Raw genomic sequence first — 13,668 nt, 5'->3', positions numbered from 1 at the left:
AGCTAGTAAAATGTGTGCCATGCATGTGTGGTATTAAACATGTAATTGGCCTCACCATCAACATGCATAATCGGCCCATGAATGAGTACCTAAGAGGTTGTGTTGTTCGGCCATGAGTAAGCATGTTGAAGGCTTTGTGTGTTGAGTCGATTCATGAATTCCGTACTTATGTGACTTTAATGTCTAGTGAATATATGTGGGCTAAGTGCCTTGAGTTCCTCTTTTTGATACTCAAATGATTGAATCAATTTATTTGCTAAATTAAGCTCAAGAGCAAAGAGGGACCAAATTCGATAAAGGGAAGGAAAAAGTAGTCAAATAGCCATCGGAATCATTCGAAAACATCCGAGGTAAGTTTTCGAGTATCGAAACTTAGATTTTGATTCGATTGAATGAAGTAATAAGCAATCGAAATTCTGCCCTTGTATATGGCCATTGAGCCGAAATGATATTTTTGTTAAGTGAATTGTGCATAAAAGTTTTGTTGTGAAAATGAAACAAAGATGTGTATGAATGTTCGAGTGATATCCGGGCTAAGCCCGAAGGCAATTGTGCGAGCTATGATATCCGGGCTAAGCCCGAAGGCAATTGTGCGAGCTATGATACCCGGGCTAAGCCCGAAGGCAATTGTGCGAGTTGTGATATCCGGGTTAAGTCCCGAAGGCATTTGTGCGGGTTACCATAACCGGGCTATGTCCCGAAGGTGTTTTGAACGAGTAGCTATATCCGGATAAACTCCGAAGGTATGTGAATTGAAATTTATAAGCTGCTGGAAAATTTTCAGTTATTGCACATGTGAAATTCCCAACAACAAGGTATGTTTTGTGTGTGCTTTGCACACTATGAGTAAATCTTGTCGAATATTCGCTCTAATGATAAATGAGCTATTGGCATTAACTAGGCCGTTATTTGCGTATGAATATAAGAGTTGGAATTGTGAAGTAAGCATGTCTTTGAGAAATTGTGCATATGAATTATTGTTTAGCTACTTGAATGCTATGCTTTGGTTGTGTGTATATTATGGCTCGAAACTTACTAAGCATAAATTGCTTACTCCGTTTCTTTGTTTCTCTGTTTATAGATTTTGCTCGTTAGCGATCGGATTCGGGATCATAGAAGTTGAAGTCAACCACACTATCAAAGCCCTTTTTGGTACTCCTTTAGTTGAATTTTGGATATGGCATGTATAGGACTACCCTCGGTTATTTTTAAGTACTTGTGATGTATATGTGTACGGCCATGCGAAAATGGTTCGTAATAGTGGAGTATGGAATTTGACCATATGTGGTTTGTAATTATATTTGGTTTCATGATGTGATTATGGTTTGGAATGAGAGAGTTGGTCACATGATCAGCCATTGGAATGGTTAAATATGATCATATGTGGACCTAAGTATGACTAGACTATAGTTGGTCCATGGGAACTACAATATAGGTAAAGCCTACCTTAAAAACAGAGGCTGCCAGCTGCAGTGACGTGGATGTGAAAAATCACCAAAATTTGTAGGAATGGTGTTAAATAGTGAATAAATTATGTGATCGAACCTTGACGAGTCTATTTTCATATGAAAGTAACGAAACGATCATATGATCAGTATACCGAGAGATATTAAAGTTCTCGTGAGACAGGGCCAGAACGGTTTCTGGGTCCCCTGTCGCGACTTTGAAAATTTTCCATAAATTATCCAGAATGAATTAGAAGTCATGCCTTATATGTACAGATTCCTTTTTGAGTCTAGTTTCATTGGAAATAAACGGTATCAGTATTGAAACCCTGTACAGAGAGATATTCTAGTTGTAACGCGCGAAGGTCAGTGTAGTCGACCCCTGTAACATGGGCGACTTTAACTAATAAACTGTACCAATTGGCCCAACCAAAAATTCTAGAAATAAATCCATGGATGGATATATGAGTCTAAATTCAGGTAAAATTTACGGAATCAGTTTCCGAGTTGTGAAACTCGAGATATGCTTTTTAAGGCGACAGCGACGCAGTTTTCCAGCTTGCCTGGGAATGTCAAATTGGTCGGTGCCATAAGTGGTTTTGGCTTGTTAACCCCTCGTGTCCGACACCGGCAACGGTCTCGGGTTCGGGGTGTTACAATTTTATTGGTATCAGAGCTACGGTTTAGTCGATTCTAGGACTACCGTGATATGTTTGGGGTCTAGCTATACATGCCATTAAGTGATAAATTGATAGTGTGGTGATTTCTGACAATCTGAATTTGTGTTTGTTTATAGCAATGGATCCCGATCCCAACCGAGCAATAGCTGATGATGTAGAGAGTGCGGCGCCTGCTCCCGCGCAAGGGACAGCGCCGGCGGACTCTCAACCTATTGCCAGCAATCCGAATGATGAGGCTAAGCAAGCCTTTTATAGTGTGATGAATGATTGGTTTAACCAATACATTCGAACTAACACGGCTGTTCCACAACCTCCATTCCCGACTAATGCAACCCCGCACTCACGATACCTCCGTGAATCGACCAAGTAAGGTCAAGTAAGCCCCGATCGATGAATTGAAAACATGGGGCTACTGAATTTAGAGCTACGGATAGCGGCGATGCCGAGCAAGCTGAATTTTGGTTGGACAACACTATCCGGGTGCTCGATGAGTTATCATGTACACCCGATGAATGCTTAAAGTGTACTATCTCCTTGCTACGCGATTCCACCTACTATTGGTGGAGTACTCTGACTTATGTGGTGTCTAGAGAGCAAGTAACTTGGGAGTTCTTCAAAACTGAATTCCGAAAGAAGTATATCAGTCAGAGATTTATGGACCAAAAACGAAAGGAATTCCTTGATCTTAAGAAAGGTTCCATGTCGGTTACCGACTACGAACGAAAATTTGTGAGGCTTAGCTGGTACGCACGCGAATGGATTTCTTCAGAAGCTGTGATGTGTAAACGCTTCAAAGATGGACTGAACGATGATATAAGCTGTATGTTGGCATTTTGGAAATCCGAGAGTTTGTGGCTCTTGTCGGCGGCGTGCAAAGCCGAGGAGCTCGAGATGGAGAAAAGAAAAGTGAAGTAGGAGTTTAGAAGAGGTCTTTGGGAAGCCCTTCCCACAGTCATAAAAGAAATTTAGAGATGGCTTAGGCGGTCTAGAGACATTTCGGGCTTTTCTAGACGAGACCGCGATCGACCCCCTATGGGCACGCGAGTCACTTCGATCGCCGGTGTTGGCAATGATCGTCGAGACGAGCGAGTGCCAATATTGTGGCAAGTGGCATTCTAGGAGTTGTAGATTCCGTGACCGCTCTGTTACAAGTGCGGATCATCAATCATTTCATTAAGGATTGCCCGAGTTTATCCGAACAAAGCGTAAATCAAAGTGGGAACCCGGTGCTACCACAACTCGAGGTAGGCCGTCTAGAAACACGGGCAATGCTAGTGGCGGTCGAGAGGATCTAGAGATGCCACCATCGATCTCGAGGCTCGTGCTCTGCTAGGACTTATGCCATACGTGCACGCGAGGATCTTGCCTCACCGGATGTTATTACCGGTATCCTCACTCTTTTCGATACTAATGTGATTGCTTTGATTGACCCCGGTTCTACCCATTCTTATATATGCGAAACCTTAGCATCCAAAGAAGACTTTGCCCATTGAGTCTCTCGAGTTTGTAATTGGTGTCAAACCCTTGGGTCATTACGTGCTCGTCAACAAAGTGTGTAAGAAAAGTCCCTAGTATTTTGAGGTTCTTGTTTTCCGCGGACTTGATGCTTTTGCCATTCGACTAATTCGACGTTATTCTTGGTTTGGATTGGTTGACCATGCACGATGCGGTTGTAAATTGCAAAAGCAAGACTATTGATCCGAGGTGCACGAATGACGAGATAATTCGGGTTGAGTCTACGGACTTAAAGGGATTGCCGGTGTAATATCGGCAATGTTGGCTCGAAATACGTAAGAAAGGGTGTGAAGCATACCTTGCGTATGTTCTAGATGACAAGGAGTTAGAAAAAAACCGAATCGTGCGGTGGTTTGTGAATACCGGATGTTTTCCCTAAAGAATTCTTGAGTTTACCACTGTTCGGGAAATAGAGTTTGGCATCGAATTGGTACCTGGTACCATTCCAATTTCGATAGCTCCGTATCGTATGGCACCAACGGAATTAAAGGAGTTGAAAGCTCAGTTGCAAGAATTGGTGGATAGAGGTTTTGCTCGCCCGAGTTTTCGCCTTGGGGTGCGCCAGTGTTGTTTGTGAAAAAGAAGGATGGAACCATGAGGCTGTGCATCGACTATCGTCAGCTTAATAAAGCGACGATAAAAAACAAATATCCGTTACCGCGTACCGATGATTTGTAAAGAGGTTTCTCAACAATAGCCACGCCAATGACAAAGCTACTCCAAAAGGATGTTAAGTTCGAATGGATGGAGAAATGTCAGAAAAGTTTCGATCAACTGAAAACTTATTTGACTGAAGCCCCAATTCTAGTGCAACCCGAATCTGGCAAAGAGTTTGTCATCTATAGTGACGCCTCCCTACTTGGGTTAGGTTGCGTATTGATGCAAGAAGGTCGAGTTGTGGCCTATGCGTCGAGGCAATTAAAGCCACATGAGAAAAATTATCCGACCCATGGTCTCGAATTGGCTGCCATCGTATTCGCCTTAAAGATATGGCGACATTACTTATTTGGTGAGAAGTGCCATGTGTATTCGGATCATAAAAGTCTCAAATATTTGATGACTCAAAGAGACTTAAATCTGCGATAAAGACGTTGGCTCGAGTTGTTAAAGGATTATGAGTGGTCTTTAACTATCACCGGGAAAGGCGAATGTGGTTGCGGATGCCTTGAGTCGTAAATCATTATTAGCTTTCTGAGCGATGAGCGTGCACTTGTCCGTTCGATCCGACAATATGTTAGTAGTGAATTAAAAGCCAAACCATTATTGATACGTCAAATTCGTGAAGCTCGTGAAGTCGACGATGAGTTGGCCGCAAAACAGTGAGTGTGTTCGAACAAGGAATCGGAGTTTCAAATCGATGATGACGATTATGCGAGGTTGAGAATCGTCTGTGTGTTCCAAAGAATTGAACATATTTCGATAATTCTGAAAGAAGCCCATTGTAGCCGAATGGCAATCCACCTGGGGAGTACGGAAATGTACAATGATTTGAAACGTCGATTTTGGTGGCATGGTATGAAACGAGACATCTCCGAGCGTCGTTTCGAGGTGTTTAATATGTCAACAAGTGAAAGCGGAACATCAAGTGCCTTGAGATTACTTCACCGATCACGATACCCGAGTGGAAATGGGATCGAGTCACCATGGACTTTGTGTCCGGACTGCCATTGTCGTGAGTAAGAAGGATGCGGTTTGGGTCGTTGTAGATAGATTGACTAAGTCGGCTCACTTTGTCCCCGTGACGCACGGGTTTTCAATGGACAAACTAGCCGAATTGTACGTTTCTCAGTTGTGAGATTACACGGGTGCCTATTTCCATCGTGTCGGATAGAGATCGAGATTTACCTCGTGATTTTGGAAGAAGTTGCAAGAAGATTTGGGTACCAAGTTGCATTTCAGACCGCCTTTCACCCCCAAACCGATGGTCAATCCGGCGGATAATTGAGATACTTGAGGATATGTTAAGATGTTGCATCCTCGAGTTCGGTGGTTCATGGGAGCGGTATTTGCCTTTGATTGAATTCGCACAACAATAGTTTTCAATCAAGTATTAAGATGGCACCCTACGAGGCTTTGTGCGGTCGTAAATGCCGTGACGCCATTGTTTTGGACTAAGCTCGGTGAAAGCAAAATTTTCGGGTGGATTTGATTAGAGATTGAGCAGAAAGTGAAAGTAATCCGTGAAAGTCGAAGATAGCCTCCGATCGTCGAGAAGTAAATGCAGGGTCGAAACGAAAAGACATCGAGTATCGGTGGGAGATAAAGTGTTTCTCAAGGTTTCGCCTTGGAAAAGATACTCAGATTCGGCCGTAAGGGCAAATTGAGCTGAGGTTCATTGGGCCATATGAGATATCCGAAGCGAGTCGGTCCGATTGCATATCATTTGATTTTGCCCTTGAACTCGAAAAGATTCATGATGTCTTTCATGTTTCGATGCTTGACGCTATAGATCGATCCATCGCACGTGATTAGTCCATCGAGGTTGAAATTCAAGCCAATATGAGTTATGAGGAAGAACCGATTCGTATCCTATCACGTGAAGTGAAAGAGTTACGAAACAAGCGGGTTCCGCTAGTGAAAGTGTTATGGCTCAAACACGGGATGGTAGAAGCTACTTGGGAACCCGAGAGCTCTATGAAAGAGCGTTACCCAAACCTATTTACCGGTAAGATTTTCGGGGACGAAAATTTCTTAAGTGGGGGAGAGTTGTGACAGCCCAAAATTGACCCTAGTCGGGATGTGGTTTCGGGACCACAAAACCGAGGCATAAAAATAATTTAAAAATTTATTTTGATGCCTATGATATGTGTTAATTTGTGTATGACATTTTGTGTGACTGCCCAAAATTGACCCTAGTCGGAAGGTGGTCTCGGGACCACAAAACCGAGGCATAAAAATAATTAAAATTTATTTTGATGCCTATAATATGTGTGTGCTCATGTATGACATTTTATGATGATTGATTTAGTGTTATAAGGGTGAATTCCACAAGAAAGGACTTAGTAATGAACTTTGAAAGTATGATAGGAAATGTGTGATGACTAATTAAAGCATGCATGCAAAATAATGGACTTGCATGTCAAATTCCCCTTTATAGGTGGTGGCCGGCCATGACAAGGGAGGATGGGCTAAACATGTCATGAAACATGTTTTGTTGGTGCATTAGGGTGAAATAATAAACAAAGGTGTATGGGTGATAAAAAATGAAAAAAAATGTGTGTGAGTGTGGTAATCCCCCCATTGCCGTGAGTTGTAGAGAAGGAAAGAAAAAATTTTGTTCATCCTTTCTTTGAGCCAAAACTAAGGAAGAAGGAGGATTTTTGCTTCATGCTTGGTTTGGAAGAGATCTAGAAGGAGATTTGGCTAAGTTTGCATCAAGATTAAGGTATGTATGAGGTTGTGTTAGGAGTTTCATGCATGTTTTGGTTGCTAACTTGATGTGCATGTTAGCCATGGCTCAAATCTTTGTTAAGCCATGGAAATGGTATTTGGGCCAAAGTTGTTATGGTGATAAAGCCATTGCATGCTAAGTGTGAAGCTTGATGATGATGCATGCAATGATGGATTGTCTACTCTTGAGTAAGATTTTGAGCTTTCTTTTGTTTTATCATGATTGAAGTTGAAAAGGAGCATGATTGTCATATTCGCCATGATGCATTCATGAGCATGGTTCATGCTTCTTGCATGTTAGTTAAAATTTGTGTTTTGGATGGCTATGGACACCTTGAAATTGGCCATGCTCATATATGTATATATATGTTTGCACATGATGTTTTGGTTATGAAGGAAGTGATGAATAAGTTTGTTTAAAGAAGAAGATGTTGAAGAATAATTGTGAAATTGTAAGCACATTCTGCCTAGCACACATATGAGTGCTTGATGCTATATTGTAAGTTTTGAGCTACAATATGCAAAGCATTAACTAGTAAAATGCATGCTGTTTTTGTGTGGTATTAAGTGCATAATTGGCCTCAACATGGACAAGTATATTCGGCCTTGGGTAGCCTATTGAAGGCCTTAGCTTTTCCTTGATGCTCGAATAAATTGTATTGAATTGCTTGATGTAGTATAAAATGTGCATGACCATTGTGTATTCAAGCTAAAGGGTGGCCATATGACCATTTAAATTCCTTGTCATATTCGCCATAAGCTAGCACAATGAGGTTTTGATAAATTGAATTTGTTTGAATTAGCTCAAGAGCTAAGAGGGCCACAATTGGACAAGGGGAAGGAAAAAGTAATCGAATAGCCGTAAAAGCCGTTCGACAACATCCGAGGTAAGTCCTCAAGAAGTGACCTTACTTGAATTATGTGGAATGAAATATGGATGTATTGATTATTGATTTATGTGTGTATGAGTATTGAATGATACCGGGCTAAGTCCGAAGGCGATTATGTTAGTGATTATAATTGTGTTTGAGCCTTAGTAACGAAAATAAATATGTATGTCCAATGATTATTGATGTATGTGTGCATGAGAAATTGAATGATATCCGGGCTAAGCCCGAAGACAATTATGCTGGAAATTATAACCGGGTTAAGACCAAGGCAATTGTGCTAGTGGCTACATCCGGGCTAAGACCCAAGGCATTCGTGCGAGTCATTCTATCCGGGCTAAGACCGAAGGCATTTGTGCAAATCGTGATATCCGGGTTAAGTCCGTGAGGCCTTGGTGCGGGTTACCATAATCGGGCTATGTCCCAAGGCGATTGATCGAGTAGCGACATCCGGTTAAACTCGAAGGTATGTGATTTGAAAATTATAAGCTTGCTGGAAAATTTCAGCTAATGCACTTGTGAAATTTCCCAATGACAAGGTAAGTGCGGTGTGTGTTTATGCGCTAGGAGTAAGAGCGTGTGAATATCCGCTCCTATGATGGAACGAGTTATCGGCCTTAATGAAGCCGTTATTTGTGTATGAACATAAGAGTTGGAATGGTGAAGTAAGTATGATTATGTGAATGTGCATTAATGAAATGATGCATTTAACTATGTGAATGTATTGCTGTAATTAGAGTTGATTATATTCCTTGAGACTTACTAAGCATAAAAATGCTTACTCATTGCTTTGGCTCTCGGTTTTCTAGATTTCGCTCGATAGCAATTGGATTCGGGATCGTTGAAGTCGAAGTCATCCACACTATCAAGCCCCATTTTGGTATAAATTCTTGGTTGAACTTGAAATGGCATGTATAGGACTACCCTTGTTGGTTTAAATATGTTATGATGTATATGTGTGCGGCCATGCGAAAATGGCTCGTAATAGTGAAGTATCAACTTAAACTATTTGCGGTTTGTATATATATATATGGTGTCATGATGTGACTATGAATTGGAAATGGGAATGTTGGTCACATGATCAGCCATTGGCATGGTTAAAATGATCATATGTGGACCTATGTAAGGCAAGACTAGTTGGTTCATGGAGACTACAAAATAGGTAAGACCTACCTTAAAAACAGATGCTGCCAGCTGCAGTAACGTGAATGTGAAAAATCACCAAAATTTGTAGGAACGGTATTAAATAGTGAATCAGCTTTGTAAATGAACATTGATGAGTCTATTTTCATATGGAAGAAACGAAATGGTCATAGGAGTTACATGTTAAGAGATATTAAAGCTATTGTGAGACAGGGCCAGAACGGTTTCTGGGTTCCCTGTCGTAACTTTAAAAATTTACTATAAATTATCCAGAAATAATTAGGAGACATACCTTATATGTACAGATTCCATTTTGAGTCTAGTTTCATTAGAAATAAACGGCACCAGCATTAAAGCCCTGTACAGAGAGATATTCAAGTTATACCGCGCAAAGGTCAGAGCAGTCGATCCCTGTAACATGGGTGACTTTAACTAATAAACTGTACCAATTTGCCCGACCAAAAATTCTAGAAATAAATCCATGGATGGATATATGAGTCTAAATTCAGGGAAAATTTACGAAACCAGTTTCCGAGTTTTGAAACTCGAGATATGATTTTTAAGGCGACAGTGATGCAGTTTTTCCAGCCTGACTGGAAATGTCCAATGGATGGGCAAAACAAGTGAACTTGGCTTGCTAACCCCTCGTGTCCGACACCGGCGATGGTCTCGGGTTCGGGGTGTTACATTTTGATGTTTCAATTTAGAATTATAAATGTGAATTTCACTAGAAAGGACCTAGTAGTAAACTTTGAAAGTATGATGGGGAAATGTGTGATGACTAGTTGATCATGCATGCAAAAATAAGGGATTTGCATGTCAAATTTCCCCAAAGATGGTATAGTGGCCGGCCATGACAAGGGAATATGGGCAAGGAAAACATGTTATGACATGTTTTATTAATGCATGATGTGATAAATGATAAAAAAATTAAGCATGTAGGAAGAGAAACAAAAAAATCAAAAATTTGCTCATCCTTTCCCCCCTTTTTCCGTGAGTGAAAGAGAAGCAAAGAAAAAAATTTTGTTCATCCATTTTTCTCTTCTTTGGCCGAAAATACTAAGGAAAAAGGAAGGATTTTTGCTTCATGCTTGGTTTAGAAGAGAACTAGAAGGAGATTCGGCTATAATTGCATCAAGATTAAGGTATGTTTGAGGTTGTGTCATGAGGTTCATGCTTGTTTTGGTTGCTAACTTGATGTGCATGTTAGCCATGGTTCAAATCCTTGTTATGCCATGAAAATGGTATTTGGCCAAGGTTGATATTGTGTTAAAGCCATTGCATGCTAAATGTGAAGCTTGTTGATGATGCATGTAATGATGGATTGACTACTCTTGAAATTTCTTTTTAGTATTCTTGAGTAGGACATTGAATTCTTTGTTTAACCATGACCAAAGTTAAAAGGGTATGGTTGTGATGTATTCGGCCATGGTGCATTCATGAGCATGATTTATACTTGTTACTTGATTGGTAAAATTTGTGTTTGGATGGGTATGAACCCTTGATATTCGGCCATGCACCTATATATATATATATATATGTTTGCACATGATGTGTTGGAATGACATATATACTACCTCAAAGTATGTATTTTCATGTGATTGTGTTTTGATTATGAAGCAAATGATAGATGTGTATTGAGCTACAATATGTAAAGCATTAGCTAGTAAAATGTGTGCCATGCATGTGTGGTATTAAACATGTAATTGGCCTCAACATCAACATGCATAATCGGCCCATGAATGAGTACCTAAGAGGTTGTGTTGTTCGGCCATGAGTAAGCATGTTGAAGGCTTTGTGTGTTGAGTCGATTCATGAATTCCGTACTTATGTGACTTTAATGTCTAGTGAATATATGTGGGCTAAGTGCCTTGAGTTCCTCTTTTTGATACTCAAATGATTGAATCAATTTATTTGCTAAATTAAGCTCAAGAGCAAAGAGGGACCAAATCCGATAAAGGGAAGGAAAAAGTAGTCGAATAGCCATCGGAATCATTCGACAACATCCGAGGTAAGTTTTCGAGTATCGAAACTTAGATTTTGATTCGATTGAATGAAGTAATAAGCAATCGAAATTCTGCCCTTGTATATGGCCATTGAGCCGAAATGATATTTTTGTTAAGTGAATTGTGCATAAAAGTTTTGTTGTGAAAATGAAACAAAGATGTGTATGAATGTTCGAGTGATATCCGGGCTAAGCCCGAAGGCAATTGTGCGAGCTATGATATCCGGGCTAAGCCCGAAAGCAATTGTGCGAGCTATGATACCCGGGCTAAGCCCGAAGGCAATTGTGCGAGTTGTGATATCCGGGTTAAGTCCGAAGGCATTTGTGCGGGTTACCATAACCGGCTATGTCCCGAAGGTGTTTTGAACGAGTAGCTATATCCGGAAAAACTCGAAGGTATGTGAATTGAAATTTATAAGCTGCTGGAAAATTTTCAGTTATTGCACATGTGAAATTCCCAACAACAAGGTATGTTTTGTGTGCTTTGCACACTATGAGTAAATGCGTCTGAATATTCACTCTAATGATAAATGAGCTATCGGCATTAACTAGGCCGTTATTTGCGTATGAATATAAGAGTTGGGATTGTGAAGTAAGCATGTCTTTGAGAAATTGTGCATATGAATTATTGTTTAGCTACTTGAATGCTATGCTTTGGTTGTGTGTATATTATGGCTCGAAACTTACTAAGCATAAATTGCTTACTCCGTTTCTTTGTTTCTCTGTTTATAGATTTTGCTCGTTAGCGATCGGATTCGGGATCATAGAAGTTGAAGTCAACCACACTATCAAAGCCCTTTTTGGTACTCCTTTAGTTGAGTTTTGGATATGGCATGTATAGGACTACCCTCGGTTATTTTAAGTACTTGTGATGTATATGTGTACGGCCATGCGAAAATGGTTCGTAATAGTGGAGTATGGAATTTGACCATATGTGGTTTGTAATTATATTTGGTTTCATGATGTGATTATGGTTTGGAATGAGAGAGTTGGTCACATGATCAGCCATTGGAATGGTTAAATATGATCATATGTGGACCTAAGTATGACTAGACTATAGTTGGTCCATGGGAACTACAATATAGGTAAAGCCTACCTTAAAAACAGAGGCTGCCAGCTGCAGTAACGTGGATGTGAAAAATCACCAAAATTTGTAGGAATGGTGTTAAATAGTGAATAAATTATGTGATCGAACCTTGATGAGTCTATTTTCATATGAAAGTAACGAAACGATCATATGATCAGTATACCGAGAGATATTAAAGTTCTCGTGAGACAGGGCCAGAACGGTTTCTGGGTCCCCTGTCGCGACTTTGAAAATTTTCCATAAATTATCCAGAATGAATTAGAAGTCATTCCTTATATTTTCAGATTCCCTTTTGAGTCTAGTTTCATTGGAAACAAACGGTATCAGTATTGAAACCCTGTACAGAGAGATATTCAAGTTGTAACACGCAAAGGTCAGTGTAGTCGACCCCTGTAACATGGGCGACTTTAACTAATAAACTGTACCAATTGGCCTGACAAAAAATTCTAGAAATAAATCCATGGATGGATATATGAGTCTAAATTCAGGTAAAATTTACGGAATCAGTTTCCGAGTTGTGAAACTCGAGATATGCTTTTTAAGGCGACAGCGACGCAGTTTTCCAGCTTGCCTGGGAATGTCAAATTGGTCGGTGCCATAAGTGGTTTTGGCTTGTTAACCCCTCGTGTCCGACACTGGCAACGGTCTCGGGTTCGGGGTGTTACACACACACTTGTGTCATAGGCCGTGTGGACATTTGAAGTGTAACGCCCCAAATTTGGGCCTAGAAGTATTGTGCCTTGAGTATGGGTCCGTAAGGAGGTTGTATATAAGTATTTAATTGTGCAAGGAAATGATACAATTAAATGTCTGCTTTAGTGGTTAATGGTCCTAAGAAGTGTTGGAGAAATATTCGGTTCAAACCTAAGCTTTAGCAAAAATTTTGTTTTATTAGTAAATCCCTAGCTTTGGGCCAATAGGCTTATAGTTAAATTTGGGTAGACCATGACACAAAAAGCTTAGTGGTCTATTGGTAAATGGCATGTGGAGTATACATGGGGTCTGAGGTTCAAGTCTTAAAGTAGGTAGAAATTTCATTTTATTTATTTAAGTGAACTCAGACTTTGGCTTGTGGGCCTTATAAATAATTGTAGGAGGAAGGTGACACAAGTGAGCTTGTGGCCTAGTGGTGGTGGCATGAAATGGCTATTGTAAGAGCTTGGGTTTGAATCCTATAGAATGCAAAGGGAGGGATATTTCATTTTATTTCTTTGTGGTGAGAGAGGTGGAGTTTGATTAAAACTCTGCTGAGGGAAGTTTGAACTAGTCAAGGAGTGGATCATGGAGAAGATAAAAGAGGATTTTTAGGAGAAAAAAGTGGAGTTTGAGTTGGTGTGGTATTGTGTCAAATTTGCATAGGAGGTACTCAGAATTTTGAATGAGTGTAGTTCCTCAAGTTTAGATTTGTGTGTCTTTCTTTTGGCATTTGGTTTTTGTGCTTTTTGGTGCCAAATTCTTCTATTACCTCCTCATTCTGCCTATTTTCTTTGTTTTTCCTTCCCTATCTCGAATCGCT

This window comes from Gossypium arboreum, chromosome 11 (genome assembly GCF_025698485.1).
Source record: "Gossypium arboreum isolate Shixiya-1 chromosome 11, ASM2569848v2, whole genome shotgun sequence".
Lineage (NCBI taxonomy): Eukaryota > Viridiplantae > Streptophyta > Magnoliopsida > Malvales > Malvaceae > Gossypium > Gossypium arboreum.
This window is presented reverse-complemented; position numbering follows the sequence as displayed.